The 8,973-nt window shown below is 40.0% G+C and overlaps 1 pseudogene; it reads right to left on the reverse strand.

Moving 5' to 3' along the window:
• Positions 1-3,110: 3,110 nt before the first annotated feature.
• LOC148754631 (multidrug and toxin extrusion protein 2-like) lies at positions 3,111-5,588 on the reverse strand (annotated as a pseudogene).
• Positions 5,589-8,973: the final 3,385 nt, after the last annotated feature.

The raw sequence follows: 8,973 nt of genomic DNA on the forward strand, positions 1-8,973 counted from the left end.
CAGGATAAGGTATCAAAATTATCAAGAATAATAACCACGCTACCCCATTAGATTTTAGGATAGATTACAGATGTCTGTCTGTCTGTCTAAAGATAGCCTTTTACTAAATGCCCTTTGTTAAAATGGTGTATGAATATAGTCTCTTCTCTCATTTTTGCTTATTTGAATAGGACAAACCATGTATGTTTCAATGTGTTTATTGATTTCTCCCCACCTTTTATTAAAAATATTCAGGGTCAAAACAGGTGAAAAGAAAGTTAAATTGCACATATGGGCCCATAATCTTAACAGTAAGTCATTTGAACTATGTGACCATGGGGTAAAGGAAATACAAATCCAGGTAATTAGTCTCTGCATAGGTGTATCTACATGATTCCAGCCTAGTTGACAATTTAAATATAGACAAACAAAGCTATCAAACACATTATTTGTTACAAAAATTTCCCCATTAAATCTGCTCCATGTATATGTATAGTCTAGGAAGTACTTTCTCCTTCCAATTTTACAGACATTAGCTTATTTCTAGTACTGACTTCTGTTAAAAATGATAAAGAAGACAATTCAGATGATACAGACTTTACTTAACACTTCCCAAAGTAGTCTCCTTTTGGAGAACTGCAAAATGGGACAGAAGGCAGGAAGCTTCTAAAAAGAATGAAGAGCAAGGAAGAGACAAACAGAAAATATCTGATTGGCTAGGGCTATACAGTCAACCTCATTTGGGGAGAGGAGGCCCAGAACTCGGTTGACATTTGGGGATTGGCTGACTGGATAGGCTGCATTTCTGGTCAAGTGAATCATTTCCAAGTAAGGACATGAAAATTGTCTAAGTTTGAGATTGCTGATATGGCACCCTAGGTAGGAGCGGCACCATCTTGGGCCTAGAAATTTATTTCAACATTTGTGTGGATTGAACAGTGGATGATGAACAAGAACCATTTTCAGGATCTAAGATTTAGGTCCCAGGGTCAATCCCAGAAAACACCAAGAAAGGTAAGGGAAAATAAAGCTGTGAGCACAGACATGCACAAAGACCCTGAAGTGAAAATGAAAAGGGAAAATTAATAGACCTGTGAGGTAATTAGGTATAGATGGTTGAGAGTGGAGGGGAATTGCTCCATGCTGGCTCTCTGATGATGCCGCATGTATGCACATAAGATGTATGCACGTCTTAACCACAGGCTGTTCTGAGACTTTGCAGAGCACCTATGATCCTCCCAGAACATGGAAATATAGGCAGCCTCGTGAGGAGGTGCTACAAGGCCATTTCACACTTGCCACCCTATTTTGAGGGAGGCTGCCATGACAGTTTCTCATCTGTCTCCCTCATTCTGATGAGGTAAGAGGTATTGAGTTACCCTCCACACTTTGGGTACAACTTCAGGCTATGAAAGCTCTTCGTTGCAGTATGGAAATGGTTTTACAGGAACAGAGTGCCCTCCCGCTTGTGTTGCCTGTCATCTGGACACTTGCTTTAGTGTCATACTTTGGAACAAAGCACAGGGAGTTGCTGGCATCATGATGATCTTGCTTTTGCTCTCTATGTAAGTGACAAAACCTGTTTAAATGTATCCGGGCTCATTGTCTCTTACTGGCGGAATCTGTCAGTCTGCTGAACAGTGTAATAGTGTGGAGTTAGTGAGGGGGTTTCAAAGTGGTCAAATTGGAAAAGCAAACAAGGGCCACATCAAGAGAGGCTGTTTAGCATTGATTTAGTTTAGAAGATCTTTGGCAAAGATCTTTAAGGTCTAAGTCACAAAGGAAACACAATAGTTTAAAAAAGTATATAATCTACACTATATGTTGAATAAAAGTGTTTTTTCTAATTACCACTAATTTACAAAACTGATTGTGTTAGGTGAAACAATTTTTTTTTAAGGTGTCTATTTTATAAAAGCTTATATGACAATAACTGAGATAGGACTTGAACGGAATTAATATACACTCACTGACAAGATTATGTACATTACCAGAAATACAAATAAAACTAGATCAGCCGTTAATTTTAGAGGACAATGAATTGGTTTCCTAGAAGAAGATATTCAATATATGAGGTCAGACAATTAAGTTCACGAACTCATCCTAGAAAAAGTGCTACCTACCTCATTGCTGAATATCACTACAGTCACCTTTAAAATACTCCCCTTGGGAAGCTATACACCTATGCCACAGCCTAGTCCACCCTTTAAAGCAAGTTTGGAACTCTTTTTCTGGAGTGGACATTAGACTTGTGGTCGTGTTACCCTTGATGTCCTGAATGTCATCAAAATGTCTTCCTTTCAATATTTCCTTTATCTTTGGGTAAAGAAAGAAGTCACTGGGGGCCAGATCAAGTGAGTAGGGAGGGTGTTCCAATACAGTTATTTGTTTACTGGCTAAAAACTCCCTCACAGACAGTGCCATGTGAGCTGGTGCAGTGTGGTGATTGATGCAAGAGCTATGGATTGTTGGCCAAAAGTTCAGGTCGTTTTCATCTAACCTTTTCACGCAGCCTTTTCAGCACTTCCAAATAGTAAACTTGGTTAACTCTGTGTCCAGTTGGTACAAATTCGTAATGAATAATCCCTCCGATATCAAAAGAGGTTAGCAACATCGTTGCAACAAGTTCGCGAACTTAATTGGCAGACCTTATATTAAAGAGTAAAGAACACTTACAGCAGGGAAAATCAAATTTACAGATTTAAAAACCATAATAGTTAACATCTGGGAGAAAAGCTTACATGAAAGTATGACTTCTTTTTATTTTAAATAACTCCTTTCTTGATCTCCAATAGGATAGCGCATCTTGGAATAACTAGGAATACATCACTAATATCCCTTCTACCCACAGTTGAGAGTAAAACCACTTTCCAAATGACGAGGTCACTTCCCATGCTTCCTAGACAGGCATACCTCAGAAATACTGTGGGTTTGACTCCAGACCACTGCAATAAAGCAAGTACCACAATAAAGCAAATTGTAATCTTTTGCTCGCAGAGGGCCTTGCCTTCAGTTTGTAAAAAACTTTACACCTGTGAAGTGCACTAAAGCGAAGCACAATAAAATGAGGTATGCCTGTATGAAACAAAATTATCATTTCTAGTTTGTGGGCTAGTGATAATTTTTCTATTTTAGCCACAATCATTGAAAACTCTTATTAAAATTCCTGCTAAAAGAACAGCAATAGCAATAGCTAGAGCTATTGCATGATAGAAAATCAACTGTCTGACTGTCCAAACATCCCCAGTGGTGGACACTGCATACTGGTGGTTTTCTTTCATTACCATCAGTTGGCCTGTTCTCTGATGTGATGATATCAGGTAAAACCACTCTACTAGTTACCTCTTTTTCCAGGATAGTTCAGTTTGCTGGGGTATGCAGTCTCCGAATCCTTTTTATCCTAGCTCAAACCTGTGCCTGCTCTGCAACTCTATTTTAGTTTATCTTCCAGATGTACACCAAAGAAAAAATGCCATGAAAAAAGACACAAATCATCAATCCAGGCCATAGACCTATTATCCCAAGTTTAGCAGCGAACATCAGAGAGACTCCAATGCAAAAACCAAAAACATAATACCCAACAACATTCCAGGCAGCACCAATCTTTTGCTTTCCTGTACCTCTCATGACTCTACCACAGGAGCCTGCAAATAAGTGAAAGGGAGTGAAAACAGTCGTCACTTGACTCACAAGGAAAAGAATATCTGTCACTGGTAAATACATAGGCAATCATATCTTTCTAAGGTACAAGTAAAATACCCACTGCAAGTGAGCAAATACCTGCACACAGGCAACAAGTGATGTAGGAGTGCCAGCCTGTTCAGTAGTCCCTGCCCCCAAAGCACTGCCCACTGGAACACTGGCTGCCATACCAAAGCCAATAGGTATCACACATGCTGCAGAGGTCAGTTGATAAATGACAGCCTGGGCTCCAACTTTTGTTACACTAACCAGTCAGGCAAGGAAGATTCAGATCTCAAAGGCCCACCACTCAGTACACACCATAAGCATACTAGGAATACCCAGCTGGATGTGATAGGGTAGGGAGGTAGAAATGAGCAGGAGAAGGAGAAATTCAGCCCCAGTCAGAAAGCCCCTCGCTGCAGCTCCTACTCAGGTCAAGAGCCCTGGCAGCTGTCCAGCAGGACTCCAGGCTGACACATACATCTAAATGGAAAAATGCATTAGAAGAGAGGAAGACATCCTGCTTATCAGGGAACCAATCCTATTTGTCACCAATACCTTACTAGCCCACTAGGCTTCAGGTTTTCATATATCCCAAAGGGATGAGATTACACATGCCCCAAAACCAAGGGGATGTGTTTACATATGCACCTAAATCAAAGAGATACGTTTACTCATACCCCTAAGTCAAAGAAATGCATTGCTAAATGCCAGAGGACCAGGCACCTCAGCAGAAGGAGAGATAAGAGAAGGGAGAGGGGGAGGCAATTCTACCCATAGAAATACAAGTCTTCATACAATGTATGGTGGGGCTGCTTCCCCACCTTGGGTCAGCCCCTCCATGTCTCAGAGTGTACTTTGTTTTACTAACAAACTTCTGCTGTTCATGCTGCACAAAAATTCTGTCTCTTGATGGAAGTCTTTGCTTCAAGAAGATAAGAACTGAGGTATTCAACATCATTTCCCCAGTAACAGATGTAGGAGCCTCACTCCTGCAAACACTCACTAGTCCAACCTCCCCAGGTGCTGATGTAGATATTTTTCCCACCACAGGTACAGGAAAAGAGCAGACAGGAAAAACCTTGGGAAATGGTGTTTGCCTAGGTAGCTACTACCACTCCCAGGTTCAGGGCATAGAGCAGGGGGATTAATGACCACATTGATGACTTGCACTGCAATCCCAATAATAACTTGAAGCAATATGATGCCCTTTGGAAATATTTTGGCTGCAACTGGAAAAGGAATGATGCAGGAAGAAAAGCAGGAATAAAAGTCATCACCTAAATCTGGGCTATCCTGGAGACCTCAGGGTCTTGTTTTAAGAGCAAGAGGACACGCTCAGTGTTAATGAAGACGGTCCAGCAAGGAAAGCAACACAGCACCAAGACGAGGATTCCTCTCTTAAGTATGATCCTCATGTGTTTTGGGTTCTTGCCTCCAAAGGACGGAGACATTAGTGTGTCACAAGCGAAGGTCAAGCCAGATCCACCTGAAATTCCACTAACATTCACAACTGATACAGCAATCATACAGCATCCAGCCCGACTTTCCTCAAATGCCCACAGAATATGGAACTGACGATGCCAATAAGAAAGATCATCAACTGTGCAAGGGGCACGGGGGCAGTGAGCGCCAGCATCCAGGCCGCCTCCTGCCACACCAGCAGGGGTGAGCCGGCCGCTTGGGGTTATCCGCAACCTCTGCTGGGGCGGGGGGAGGGCTCGGCAAAGGCGGCTACAAGGGTCTCCATGAAGGTGCAGGAAGGAGCTCCATGGTGGGCATGCCCTCGTAATGAGTGCATGGAAGGCAGCGGGCAGCCAATGAGCCGAGACCAGGGGAGACCAGCAGGTGGTATTCGGAGCCCAGACTGCCTCTGGCCCCGCCCCCACCCCGCAGCCAACCCTGACGCCCTCGTCAACCGTCATCACCACTATCAGAATACTGGGGACAATATGTTTTTTAAAACTAAGCAAATCATGAATTAAATTTTAAGTGACCCTACATATACATCATCATGTATATGATGTCTGAAGTGATCTTCTGGTGCAATTTCAATAAATGTTTTTATATTAAAAAAGCTGCAAGCCATGTAAAGGAATTTATCCTATGCACGGTATATATCCACTTAAGTATACCTTCAAGAAATTGCTGATCATGAATGATATCTAAGTTGAGTAAGAATCTAGTGTCTCTCCATATATATATATAGAGAGAGAGAGATAGATAGATAGATACATACATACATACATACATACATACATATACATATATGTATTTATCTATATGAAAAAAGGAATTGAAGATGGAACGGGTCTTTTCTATGAGAAAGAGTGGGAGAAAGTTGTAGACATTCCAGAATTAAGTTTTGAAAAACAGTGTCCTAGATTCTAGAAGACTATCTGCCTTTTGTTCCATTAAGATTCAAAAACCATATATACATCAAAACATTTTAGACCTCAAATATGAAATGTTACAGGTAAAGATACAACATAAGTTTACTTGCTTGTGGCATTTTCCATTCTTTTTAAATGCTTCTGGGGAAAAATTATAATTCCTTTAAAAAATATATTCTGAAGAACACCACTGAAAACGTTCTCTTCATGAGTTAGCTGCTAATGCACAAAGACAGAGAAGATGGGCTGTAAAGTGAGAATGGATGAACTGCATGAAACATAGTGACATTCCAAAGGCCACCTGTGACCCAGCTTCCCTCCTGCTAAAATATATCAAAATCAGGTGTAAGACACAGGAAAGCTACTTTTACTCTCATCTATAAATGGGAGATATTCCTAGAACAGATTATTAAGGGACTGGGCACTTCACTTACTTTTTTGTTAACTGAAGATGGGTAAAGTAAAAACAAAGGAGACTGGCTTTAGCCTCCATGAAAAGCAGAATTGCCATCAGTAAATATGCTTTCCACAAAATCTTATAAAACTCACTTCTAAATACATTCTCAACAGAGGACATGTAGAACATTCCAAGTTACTAGAGTATTACTTTTGAAAATTAGTACTACACCAACTCAGAATGCACCCTAAAGTCACCTCCACCTCTTCACTGATGCTTTTCAAAATTGACTTGCATAATACTTTTACCTGGAATGTATAATTTTTTTGTAGTGAATCTCTTGCAAATAGAAATTCATGCATCAACTGCATTTTTGGTCTTTAATCATCCTAAATCAGCACGCAATTTACCTTTTCTTGGCCTGAGTTACATGAATCTTTAGTTTTCATACAGCCTCTCTTGCCCCTTCGGCACTGCATATAACACAAACTAAAGGCAAACTGAGACAAGACATATAGAAAGAGCTTTGAAATTGATACCTAAATTCCAAAGCAAACCCTATGGGATTATTCCAGATCTTCTCTAAGCCTTTAGCGGAGTCTCAAATGTCCCTATTAGTATGAGAGTTTGAAGCAGTGTTAAAGCTACCAATTGATAGCTCTTACAGATCTTATATCTAGCCCAGTTTGTCCATTTGCGTCTTTCATTTTCCCCCATTTTCAGTAATAATATAGTAAAAAATGGTCTGGAAGACCAGTCTCCTCTCTGTGCTCTCAGGTTAGTTTTGCATTCTGGGCAGATGGATAATTATTTAATTCTTAAAGATGTTGGGGGGAAATGACTACATTACCCAATTTTGAGCTTCAGTAATGGCTAGTCACTGCTTCCCATTGTTATGATTTTTAGAAGTACACACTGACATACAAGGACAGTTTTTATCCTCCACTAAACTGGATCCACACAGCAACAATTACCAAAGTCATTCAGGCTAAAAATGTGCTTTTGCCTGAATTACCACGACAATTACACCTACCCAAGAGTGGCTGCTGATTGAAAAGTTTAAGAGCCCCATTGCAGCGGTGCTCTGCATTTCTTTGTCTTCATTTTCTTCCAGGATGTGTGTTCTCAATTTTTATATGACCAAGAAAACATAAAATTCCACAGCTTTAGTATTGTGAGAACAATAGAGGGTTTATTTGCAAATGAGGAACAACAATGTGCTGTGAGAACTGGGGAGAAAAGAGTACGACAATTTAGAAGAACCGTAATCTTATTTTAGCCCTTGGGAAACTGTATGACATTCTACTCTACTATGAAATCTACAGCTCTGTTGGGGGAAAAACAGATAATCCACAAGGAGGAGAGGAGGGGGAAAGGTTTGTAATATTAACAGTTTAAATGCATCATGGTCTCTGTTTAAATACAATCTTGATGAATTGCTCTTAAAAACAGTATTGATCTAGGTAATCAATCTTGGAGCTTTTGTCAAAAAGGATTTTTTCACCAAAAGTACAATATCGATTACTTGCATCAGAGCAGAGTTTAAAAAAGGAGAAATGCATTCAAGTCAAAGCTATTGCTGATGCCCCTAAAAATACCAGAGTACACATCGACCCCCATTTAAAAAAAACCAAAAACCAGAAAACTGATTTCAGGAGCAGTCACTAATAGGTCTCTGCTTCATCCCCTAACTGTCCTCTGAGGACCATTGTTATTCTTGTTGCCTCATGCTACCCAGCCCTGCCTTTAACAGGACAGACTGGAGTAACTGAGGTCTCGTCTTGCATAACAGGCAAAAGCAAAAAAATTACAAAGGTGCTTAACAGTTAAAATAAAGGCCTCACCAGCCAACCCCAGGTTCAGTAAACTGTCAATCTAAGTGAAGTCTTGCAATTGCAAAATCTTGAGTGATTTCTGCATTAGTACAACATCCCAGAAAAGCAGAGAAAACATTTAAATCCTACTCACTACATTCAGTCATTCAAAAGATTTATTTGGTAGGTTAAGAATGAATTTATCAATTCAGGTGGGCCTGTATTTCTTTTTCTTTTTTTTTTTAATTAAAGTTTATTGGGGTGACATTGTTAGTAAAATTACATAGATTTCAGGTGTACAATTCTGTATTACATCATTTATAAATCCCATTGTGTGTTCACCACCCAGAGTCAGTTCTCCTTCCATCACCATACATTGGTTCCCCTTTACCCTCATCTACCATCCCCCTCACTCCTTACCCTCCAGTCACCACTAAACTATCGTCTCTGTCCATGAGTTTTTGTTTCTCATTTGTTTGTCTCGAACTTTTCTTGCTTTTGGTTTATATACCACATATCAGTGAAATCATATCGTGCTCTGCTTTTTCTGTCTGACTTATTTCACTTAGCATTATAAACACAAGATCCACCCACGTTGTCACAAAGGGTCCTATTTCATCTTTTCTTACCGCCAAATAGTATTCCATTGTGTATATATGCCACAACTTCTTTATCCATTTATCTATCGAAGGACATTTTGGTTGTT

Source organism: Rhinolophus sinicus, chromosome 18 (assembly GCF_057876585.1).
Source record: "Rhinolophus sinicus isolate RSI-liver-muscle chromosome 18, RSI-T2T, whole genome shotgun sequence".
In the NCBI taxonomy this organism is placed as follows: domain Eukaryota; kingdom Metazoa; phylum Chordata; class Mammalia; order Chiroptera; family Rhinolophidae; genus Rhinolophus; species Rhinolophus sinicus.